The following is an 11,706-nucleotide window of genomic DNA, read 5'->3' as shown; positions in this document are numbered from 1 at the left end:
GTGTGTGTGTGTGTGTGTGTGTGTGTGTGTGTGTGTGTCTGACCGAACTGGGAGCTCACTGAAATGCCAGCTAGCAAGTAAGCTCCCAGGATTCTGTTTCTGCCTCCCAGAGCTGGGTTTGAACTCTGTTCCTCATGCTTACACAGCAAGCACTTGGCCCACTGAGCCATCACCCCAGTTTTCCTCATTACTTTTTAAAATCAATGGTTTGGTTAGTGTTCTGCTACACAGATGGAGTGGTCAGGACCTTGGGAGGCTGTGAACTTCTCCTCTACATAGGAGAGGTTGCTTCTACAACCCTCTCAAATGCCTTTGAAACAATATTTGTCAGCATTTTTTAAAATCCTAGATTGTTCAAAATGTAAGCTTAATTATAGTATTTTAAAGATTTTTCAAGATACTTATTTTCTCTTTATCTAAAATTTTTCTAATAGAAATTCAGTTTTGAATTTTGTTCAGTTGGGTTTTTTGTAAAGCAATGGTTAGAATGTTACTCTAGTAATGAGTCTAAGAATGTGAGATTTTATATTTTAAAGCAAAACACATTTTTACTTATTTCGGCAAACTATATCCAAGAGAATGGGAAAAATAGCCCCTAGCTTGGAATTTGAAGTTAAATTTTACATTGAGGAAATACAACTTCTGCCATTTACTTTCTCAGTGGCTCATGCTCCACAAATCAGGCTAGTTGTCTAAAGCTGGCATCCCTCTTCAATAACCTTGACAACTCAAGCACTCATGAGGATGAAGAAGTAGAGCTTTATTGTCTTACAAGTTACACCTCAGTGGATATTGTTCACAAAGAGGAAAAGGCCATTTTAAAGAATATGCTTCAAACTGTAAAGTGAAAGGGTGACATCTACTTGAAAGGGAACTGGTACGATAGACCTGACTTCAATAGTGGCTTGTGGACGGCAGTCTTGACATAATAGTGACCCGTGCACTGTAGTCCTGACTTCATGGTAACCTGTGGGCTGTAGTCTTCACTTCATAGTGATCTGTGGGCTGTAGTTCTGACTGCATGGAAACCTATGGACTGTAGTCCTGACTTCTTACCTATGGGCTGTAGTCCTGACTTCATGATAACCTGTGGACTGTAGTCTTGACTTCATAGTGACCTCTGGGCTGTAGTCCTGACCGTATGGTAACGTGGGGGCTGTAATTCTGACTTCATAATGACCTATAGACTACAGTTCTGACTTCATGCTTTCCTGGTCTCTCTGGGCTTCTGATTTCCCATTACTATAGTGAGATAATTGGTTTCTACCTCTCAGAATTCCAATCATTCCCACATTAGCTTGATGATTTTCACCATGGCAGGGTATGCCTCTGTTGTGTGTTATTTGCACTGCTATACTGACTATATTCACTTCTACTTAATATTTGTTTTTAATCAAAATTTTATAATTTTTACCTTAAGTATGTTTTAAAAAGAGTGTTTGTATCACTACCATTTAAAATGTCTCAGTCGTATAGATGGTAATCTGAAATACCACTTTGTGAAAACTATACAGTAATATTAAACTCCACGTAGCTGTCTGCTAGAGATTCTGAGCCTGAAACTTTTCAATATCTCAAAAAAAAGAAGATAAAAGCTTTAGATAGCTCTTTGTTGGAACCAGACTGAGACTTTCTTCTTAATATAATTAGAAGAAAAAAAATCTAAAAAGAAGATAATTTTTAAACTTTGTCATTCGTTATCTGTATGCTTCCTAAAACGATCTTATACATAGTAGTGGTACATATCCCTCTTCTTAGGGGGAAAACTGAGCAGAATTTTGGCCAAGGTGTCTTCTAGCCGTAATAGTTAATTTTGCCGTAGACCAGTCATTTTGCTTTCAGACACACAAAGGAGAAAGATGTGTATTTCTCTTCTGGTACTTCAAAAAGTAGAAACACAAACATCCGGCAGTAAAAGCTGCTTCCTCTCCATCCTCCACGGCTCTGGGAAACTTGTTCAGACATGACAAGGTAATGAGGAAGTGTGAATAAGTGCAGGAATGAGAAACCAACTGGTCAACTTGATTTATTGTAAAAGACCTCTGTCTAACAATCACATTGAGAAATATCCTTAAGTCAGTTGAAATGATTTTTGTCAAAGCTGAAGGCAAAATGCTGGGCTCAATCTGACAAAATCAATACATTTCGATTTAAAAAATTAAAGCAGCTTTTGTTAATGATTCCAAGCTCATGTGGCCATCCTTAGCTGTGAGAACCACTCACTGTGATCATGCCCTTGATAAAAGTGAGTTTATAAAAACCTGACATGGAAAGTCCCTTCAGTAGTATCAGTCAATTGTTTTTTTTTTAAATAAGTTTGTGCAGTTAGATACATTGTATAAATTTTACCTCAAAAACTTTACTTTCTTCTTTGTAGAGAACTGTGAGATGACCACAAATGACTGAACCTTAGACTCTTTCATAGTCCAGCAAGAAGTAAAGTGGATAATTAAAGCTGATTTAGATACAAAGGAGGAGTGGAAAATTAGTGTGAAAATTCTTTCTTATTTTTACTTCTACTACCAACATACAGCATTACAGTGGCAACTGAGATATCAATGTTTTTAATCTATGTGTGCATGTGTGTGTGTGTGCACCCATGCATGTGCAGAAGCCAGAGGAGGGTATTGAGCATCTTGCTCTATCATGCTCCCCCTTAGCCCTTTGATTCAGAGTCTTTTCCTGGACCTGGGACTAGGATGGTGGCTAACAAACATCAGTGATCCTCCTGAATCTGCACCCCATCCCTACAGTGTTGGGGTTGCAGGAGCATGTGACCATGCTTTGCTTTTTATGTGGGTTTAGGAATTTGAACTCAGGTCCTTACGCTTTTGCAGAAAGCACTTTTACCCCTTAAGCTATATTCTCAGTTCCCAAAATCCATCCCCTGCCACAGGAACTCTAAGGAAATCTATCCGTTTGTCTTTGTCTTAAAGGCAGAAACTTCCGTAAGATTAAAGCCAGTGATGGATGTTTTAGACCCTCATTTCTGAGAGGAAAGTGGTGGTTCTCCCTTACCAAAGCTGTCTCAAGAAGTTCCATGGCATTTACCAACTGTGAGGTTGAATTTTTAGTGTAAGTTTCTGCTACTTTCTTGTGCTTTAATCTACTTAATTCCTTGATCATTCTGTGTATCTAAGAATAATAAGCAGAGGTCAAGCCCAACAGCTGTACTGTACCTGCAAGATCAGAATCTGGCTAGGATTCAGCAGATGTTTGAGAGGCCAGCGACTTGAGAATTCAGAGCTGTTACTTATTCTAACATCCCATAATTCTATTTTTTATAGTCTTAAACTGATGTCTAACTGGTTAAAACAATGTTTGATGATTTCAAAGCAGCAAGCCAGTCTGGAAAAATGTTTTTAAAAGGCCAGGCAGCAATGTCATGCACCTTATTAAGGAATTAATAACAAACCCACAATTAGATATATATTGTGTTTCCAATTTGCTGGTTAACTCATTCACTCTGCTATATCTTGACTTTCAGGAAGCTAAAGAATGACAGATAGGGACCTAACCATTAAGTAGTTGATCTTCAAACACACCTGCATTAATATTTTATTGATTGCATTTTAGTTTAATTGTAGTGTGGCTAAAATTCCAAAGAGACAAATACCTTTCTTTATTTGAAGACCCTAGAGAACAATAGCTTTGAAACATTTATTATTAGAATAAACACAGACAACTATCTAACAATTATGTATAAATATGTCTGTGAGTGACTAGGCTAATATAGGTCTTCATGTAAAATCAATGGCTTACATCAAGATTCAAAAGAAGACTAGGCTTCCACAGACATGCAAAAATATTTCCAACCTAGAAGACTGGCTGGGGAAATCTTTATTTTTCTGTAACAGCTCCATCCAACAGTCTAAAAGTAAAAGACTAAGTGTTCCAGTACAAGTATTGTCGCTGCTGGTTGCTCACCAAAACTAGATGGTATGACCTGTTGCTAAAGATACCACACATGTTGGTTGTGGTACATAGAAAAATCAAGCTGGAACTGACCTGAAAATTTCCTCCCCATTGGCTAGCTTCTATAGTGCTGGAAAGTGCTGTGCAGGCTACTGGGAGAGAAGTCACTAATGGTCTTACCCAGCTAAGGAAACTGAATGCTATAATACTGACCTGCCAGGCAAGATGTGTCCCCTGGTGTGATAGTGGTGTGGATGTTATGGATATAACTAACTGCTTTCTGATTGAATTTGAAGCTTTCTCCACAAGAAGGAATTCATGCCTGGTACTGTAAACCTGGTCCAAAGTCCATGACTGGGGAAGTCATAGGCCTATGGCCTGTTTTCCTAAATGAAAATTATCTTCTAAATATTTTTATTTATGTTAGTGATGCTCTTAGCCTTGATCAGAGATGCTTCTGTTTGCAGTGAGTGATAGTTAATACAGAGACTCATACCTGGTCAAAGTACTGAGAATAAGTGACTCTTGAGCTCTTAGCTATAATGGGACATGTAATAACCTCTGCCAAGGCTCAGGAATCATCACAGAAGAGAGGGTGGAAAGAATGTAAGAGCCAGAGGGTGGGAAAAAGTGCTGTGAAACGCTGTCTTATGAGCATGACATGGCTGGTCCACTTATGGACTTATAGCAGCTGTGGTTATCTGCACAAGATTGTGCCTAGCAACATTCCATCATGGAGGCTGGAGAGATAGCTCAGAAGTTAACAGTGTTTTCTGTTCATCCATAGGGGCTGAGCTTGGTCCCTGGCACTTATGTTGTGTGGCTGACAACTGCCTGTTACTCCAGTTTCAAGGGATCTGATGCCTCTCTTGACTTCCATGGGGACCTGTACACACACATGGCATACACTCAAAACACACACACACACACACACACACACACACACACACTAAGTAAATAAAAATTTAAAACTAAAACAAATTTTATCATGGATGGTAGAGGGACTCATGGGGCCTGGCCCCTCCCTGATGAAGTACTGGAAGCTATTGGTGGCTGGAGGAGGGAGAATCATTTTCTTCAGTGGTGTAGCCACTGGTAAGTTGCCCATACTCCAGTAAATAATTCTCCACTCATACTCATCCAAGCAGCCCTAATTAAACTTGGTGGGTGAGTCATTAAAAAATAAAAAAACAGCCATGAAAGTAGGAGGGGAACGTCTTGGGAAGAAGGGATTCTGAAGGAGCGGGAGGGAGAGGAGAAAGGTCGATGGGGGTTGAATATGATCAAAATATATTATATATGAAATTACCAAACAAAAATTAAAAGTATTTTAAAGACTGCTAATATACACACATTATTTTTTTAAGTTTATAAACAAAATTTATAGAGAATTTCATGCATGCACATGAGGTGTTTTGATCAAATCCACTCCCACTCCCTCCCCTCCCCACCCCACCCACACCTCCACTCTTGGGGTGTCTCTTTTCTGTCTCCCATGGTAGGGCCCAGCCCACTGTGGGTGATGCCACCCCTGAGCAGGTGGGCCTAGAAGGTGTTGCATAGAATGCAAGCTGAGAGAAAGTGAGGGATTCTGGCCTCCCCCTTGTCTCCCTCTGGCAGAGGGCCTGAGAATGCAGGGGACTGCCTGAGAGTGCCTGGATCCTGCCTACACATGGTGCTATCGAAATACCTGAAAGTAAATCTTGACTCCATCACTCTTAGTGTCCAGGCTTGGAAGACAAAAGAAAAATGAGGAGGAACCCAATAGAGGGATGCTTTTGGAAGTTCTTTCATCAAGAAATTCCAATGGACTCTGATATGAACATTTGAAATTTGCCCTGTTCTGACTTTTTTCTGTCTCCCTGTCTAGAACCTGTAATGATAACAGATAAGAGTTACACACATTAATTTTAAATTCAAGCCAAATGTTACCATTTGCAAGCACTTAATTTTAAAATGTAATGTAACATTCCTTTTCCAAAAGCAATAGTCTGACTTGAAGAAATGTTCCAGGCAATACTAATTTTGGTCAGCTGATCTAGTAGTGTTCTCTCCTTTAAAATAAATAACTAGTAAACTTCAGTGGGATTCTATTGGTTACTTTGTTATTAAGGTTCTAAGGACATAATCTTATATGAACTAGCATTATATAGTAGCCTTATGCATCTCTCATCAAGCTGTATTTTTTCAATGGAATTAAATAGAAACTATCCATTGGCTCAGGCATTAAACCATATTCCAGGGGTCAAATGTTGACTCACTCATTCAAAGGAAGAGCAAAAGGGAATCTGAAACCCTTGAGAAACCGTGAGGTTTCCAAACCAGAGACCCCCTAAGAGTACCTCCTACTTGGCTCTGACTCACTTTCCTGATTCATATGTCATTCCACATCTGATCTCCTCCATCATGAGGAGGTGGTACAGAGAGTAGCAACACTGGGTGGTCTGACAGATTTGCTTTTGAATCCTCAGCTCACTTTTCCACTTACCAGACAAGGAACTTGGGCAAGTTTTTAAAACCTCTTTAAGCCGAAGTTTCTTCTGCAGCAAATTGGAAATACGCTGCAGGGATAGAATGAGATAATGTGGGTAAAGCTCTTAGTACTGCGCCTGGCAAACAATAAGCGCTCAAGAAAGTGTGGCTTCAATTTAATCTTGTCATTAGCAGAGCATAGAGATGACAGATGAACTAAGATTTATTAAGTTCCTAGTGCTCCTTGGGCAAAAAGGTTCTAGAAATTACTATCTCCTCATTCTCTCTCCCTACGCTCACCCACACAAGTTTCTTCCTCGTGCCTTTGCAAACTAATTCTCTGATATGTCAACCATCCCTTTCTTTCATCTCTCCTTTCGAATTCTTCATGATTCCTCTTAGAAATATTACTATATATTAGCTAACTCATAGGCAGAGAAAAATAAAAATTATTATGATAAAAAGTAAATTATTACTTTAAAGTTACTTATTAGGAGATATAGAATTAATTATTTTTATTCTCTTTTAAAATTTTTATTTAAAAGTATGTCCTAAAACATGCATACCAAAGGAGAGTTGCTTATTAAATTCAGTAAACATGCAGTTGTAGGAAATTGGGTGAAATAACTGCACTATGTAATGAGTACTGGGGGAAAAACATATTTTCTTGTTGTTTACTTGTTTGATTTTTGGACAGGGTCTCCCTAGTCCCAGCCTGTCTGGAACTCACGGTGTGAACACAGAGATAGACCTGCCTCTGCTGTCTGAGGGTTGGGATTAAAGGCACGTGCATTATGTTTGGAGTGGAAAACTGATTTTTTTTTAAAATCCCAGTACTGGGGCTGGAGAAATGGCTCTGCAGTTAAGAGCACTGGCTGCTCTTTCAGAAGACCCTGGTTCAATTCCCAGCACCCATATGGCACCTAACAACCACCCATAACTCCAGTTCCAGGGGAATCCAATGCCCTCTTATGATTTCTTTGGTATTGCACACCAGTGCACTTACATACAGGTAGGCAATACACTCATACACTTAAAATAAAAAATAAAATCTGAAGACTTAGAGTTAGGAGACAGTGGGTTGAATTTTAGTGCAATGATTTAATAATTATATGATGCTGGTCATATTATCTTGCTAAGGCTCATTTGTCTCATCTACAAAATTGGGTAGTAATATTTTCTAGTAATTTCTGAGCAGGTATTATAGGTGAAAATATATGTCCTATGTGTTAATGTGACACAAAAGTTGAAGAACATCTAAATGCTTTAAAAATAGAATTAAGTGAAAAACTCAGACAAAAACTCTTACAATCACTACAATTATCTTTTGTATCTGGATCCACTATCCATATCCAAACTGTTATATGTTAAAATCTAAACATTGTTTCTCCTATTCCCCACCCAAGTCAGCTCTTTTTTCTGTATTTACTGGTATTGTTTGAGAAAATACCACATTTCTTAGTTCTTGAAATTAGTAACATTGATTTGGTCCAACATTTCAATTTTTATTACGTTTATTTATATGTGTATATGTGCAAGTGTGTCAATCAGAAGACAACTTGAGGGAGTTGGCCCTCTCTTCCAGCCATGTGGGTGTCAGAGATGGAACTCAGCTCATCAGGCTTGGCAGCAGATACCTTTACCTGCTGAGCCATAACACCAGCCCTCATTCCAACTCTTGATTTTGTAATATGTCAATGTGTTCCCTATTCCAATTGAAGTTTCACCTGAAACATGAATTTCAGTTTACCCTTTTTCTTTTTTCCACTGATAGATTTGTGGCATGTCCTGTTCTTCACCACTCTAATGGGTTTTAATCATCTACTCTCTCCCCGCTTGACCATAGCCTACATCTAGTGACCTATAAATCTTCAAACTGGATTTCACCATAACACTTCCATTCACTAAAACTTTACAGTCTTTATGTTGCATTCGAGAATCTCTATCGAGTTATAATTAATGGTCCTGCCACCCGATGTTTTATTTTCCCTGCATCATCTCTGATTGTTCTAAAGACCATACCTTGGCACTTAGAACTATTCAAATTTACTTGATCTTTGTTAGTCACAGAGAACACCATACCTCTGATTCCTTCAGAATCTGTCAACCTCAACACTACTGATATTTTAAGATGCATTATTCTTTGTTATGGGAAACTGTTCTGTTCATTCAGGATGTTTAGTGATATCCTTGACCTCTATTTTGTGACACCCCAAAATATTAACAGACTTTATCAATCTTCTCCTGCAGGGAAGAATTGCTCCCAGTTGAGAACGTTTACATTTTTTTTATGTGCCCTGACAAACTCACTCTCAAGTTACACCATAGATACACACAGTATTAACAGTATTAACAGCTTTTTGTCATTTGTTGTTGTTTTGATATAGGGTCTCCCTATATCCCCAGCTGGTCTGGAACTCACTATGTAGACCAAGTTTGCCTCAGTCTCACAGAAATTCACCTGCCTCTGCCTCCTGAGTGCTGGGATTAAAGGCATGTGCCATCACACCCAGCATAGTAACAGCTTTTTGAAACGTTGAAACTAAATTTAGTATTTCATCACTAATTGTTGTCATGAATCTCCATGTAATTTACAGAGACTTGTAGGAGAGGATGCAGTCCACCACAGTGACATTTCAGATGTCCTCCTGATAGTATGCTGCTTGTCTGGCATAAAAATACTGCACATTATGAAGACTCCTTTGTTACCAAACCTCACTCAGGAAAACAAGAAGTTTTTAAAGTCTCCCTTGCTTATTTTACTTTGCTATACTAATTTCATCACTAGGTATTTTTGCATATTGTCTTCATGTTAATTTATATTAGTATATATTCACTTTGTTATATAAAGAAAATATAGTTCATACTTCATACTGTCTGTAACTCATATAAATATTTACTAACATGTTTATTAAATCATAAATAATCAAGCATTATGTGCTTCTTGTGATACATAAGTCCTTAGTAGATTATTATATAGGTATTTTAAACTGTTCTAATGGTATTTAGAGGAGCTGATTGGAGTTCTGTCTGTACCAAAAACGTGTTAACACTTTTTCCATGTTGAAAGTTCAAATTTTTTTTTATATTTAACTTATTTATTGGGGGGAGGGGATGTATGTGCCACAGCACATAAGTGGATGTCAAAGGACAACTTGGAGTCTGTTCTCCCCTTCCACAGATAGATTCTGAGGGAATTAGCTCAGATCAGGCTTGGTGGTAAGCACCTTAATCTGCTGATTCATGTCACTAGCTCTACTTTTTTTCATCTTAAAAAAAACGTTATTTTCTTCTCGTACACAAAAATTTACTTTCATATACAGGTCAGGAATGGATTCAATTCAGATAATTAGGAATGTCTGTCAACACATTAATTGTTATTTTAGTTTCTATGATAAACATTTAAATTTTTTGGTTTATTTATTTTTATTTTATGTGTATGAATGTTTTGCCTGCATGTTAAGTGCAATGCCTGTGGGTGCCTGTAGAGGATGTTCTATCCCCTGGAACTGGAGTTATAGATGATTGTTAGTCACCATGTGAGTGCTAGGAACCAAACTTGGATCCTCTGCAAGAGCAGCCAGTGCTCTTAACTGCTGAGCCATCTCTCCAGTCCCATCTTTTGTAATAAACATTTATGCTATTTCTTTAAAACAAACAACCTCAGGGAAGATTCCTAGAAATAAAGATAGGGGGTAGATATGTAAGACAGGTAGAATATTTCATGTAACATTTTTTTTGTAGAAAAAAATATAAATTATTTAATTCTGAGATAAGACAAAGTATAGCTAATCTCATTTTAAGGGCAAGGCACAATGTTTCTTCACTTTCCAGTTTTGTCCCCTATTTCTCCAAACTCTAGCTTCTGTATCTATCATTTCATTAAAACTGTTAATTATATTCATCACTAGCTTCTTGTGGTGAAGCCAATGGATCTCAGTCTTTCTATGCTACTTCTTGATTTATGGTCCTTACCTTTTGTTCCACTCTAAACTATTCTGTTGCCCAATGGATACCCAAGTATAGATCTTGCATGACTACAAACTATATGCAACTACACAGGAGTCATCACAACTTAGATATCTCACAGACAGACCTATGACTCAACTGGGTAGTCATCTCTCTGACAGACTCAAATCTCCCTTCCTTTTTGTGCTTACCATTCAAAACAAATAAATGACTTCAGATTGCCTCAGACTTTGAGCTAGAACAAAGTATGATCCATAACTGTCCCCTTATTCCACTCAAACATGAACCTCTGTTGATTTTCTCCACAGTATATCTTAAACTTCATAACTCCATGTTTTTACCATCACCTCAATTCTGGATCTCATAGTCCTTGACCACTTCATTCAGCAATTTCAAACTGATTTCTCAGTTGCTGAACTAAGTATAAAAATAAATTTCTTGACTACCATCCTCAGGCCTCTTAGGGTAAGTCTATAGCACAGCTCTCCGCGCCAGGACTCCCTAAGCCACATTCACCGTTCCATCCCCGCCCTCGCCCCTGCCGTTCTATACTCCTAGTTTGGGCCCTGCACCATTCCTAGTCTTGGGGCCCCAGACACCTGGGGAACCAACACTGCTTCCTGACCCTTCTCACCCAGAGCAACTCAGTCCCTTTCTTGGGCTCCAGGAGCACCACTTCTGGTCCTGGCGCCCTCACATCTCTCTGCTTCCCTGGGCCTACACCACCGGCTAACTCTCCTAGCCTGCAAGACTACCCTCAGGCCTCTTGGGGTAAGTCTATAGCTCAGCTCTCCACGCCAGGACTCCCTAAGCCACATTCACCCTTCCATCCACCCCCTCGCCATTCTATACTCCTAGTTTGGTCCATGCGTCATTCCTAGTCTTGGGGCCCCAGACACAGGGGGAACCAATACTGCTTCCTGATCCTTCTCACCCAGAGCAACTCAGTCCCTTTCTTGGGCTCCAGGAGCATCGCTTCTGGTCCTGGCCCTGCCATCATCTACCTCTACTTCCCTGGTCCTGCAACACCCGCCAGCCTCTTTCTGGGGCTGACAGCCTCTTTCTGGGGCTCCGAGGCTTACCTTTACTCTCCCTGATCCTTTGCAACCAGTACAACCCAGCTACTCAATCCACTCCCTGGGAAATCTTGGGGCTTCTACCCTCCCCATCTGCCTTTGCATCCCTGTGTGGCACGCCACGGCCAGGGTCTCAGGTCAGTCCAACACCCAAGTTCCTGAGGCCAAAATCATTCTTAGAAGATTCCAGACCTAAAGAGAAAGCCTGAAAACTTCTGATCCACATTGGAGTTGGGCCACCGCGGAACTCCTGAAGACAAAAACAATCCGGCCT

The 11,706-nt window shown here is 39.4% G+C and overlaps 1 long non-coding RNA gene across 1 annotated transcript in view; it reads right to left on the bottom strand.

Moving 5' to 3' along the window:
• LOC103739121 overlaps window positions 1-11,706 on the bottom strand; it is a 56,682-nt gene that overhangs the window by 19,367 nt on the left and 25,609 nt on the right. The gene's annotated exons all lie outside the window — the stretch shown is intronic.

This window comes from Nannospalax galili, unplaced genomic scaffold (assembly GCF_000622305.1).
Source record: "Nannospalax galili isolate Female #2095 unplaced genomic scaffold, S.galili_v1.0 scaffold918, whole genome shotgun sequence".
Classification (NCBI taxonomy): Eukaryota; Metazoa; Chordata; class Mammalia; order Rodentia; family Spalacidae; genus Nannospalax; species Nannospalax galili.
Note: the sequence above shows the minus strand (reverse complement) of the source record. Positions and strands in the feature narration are given on the sequence as shown.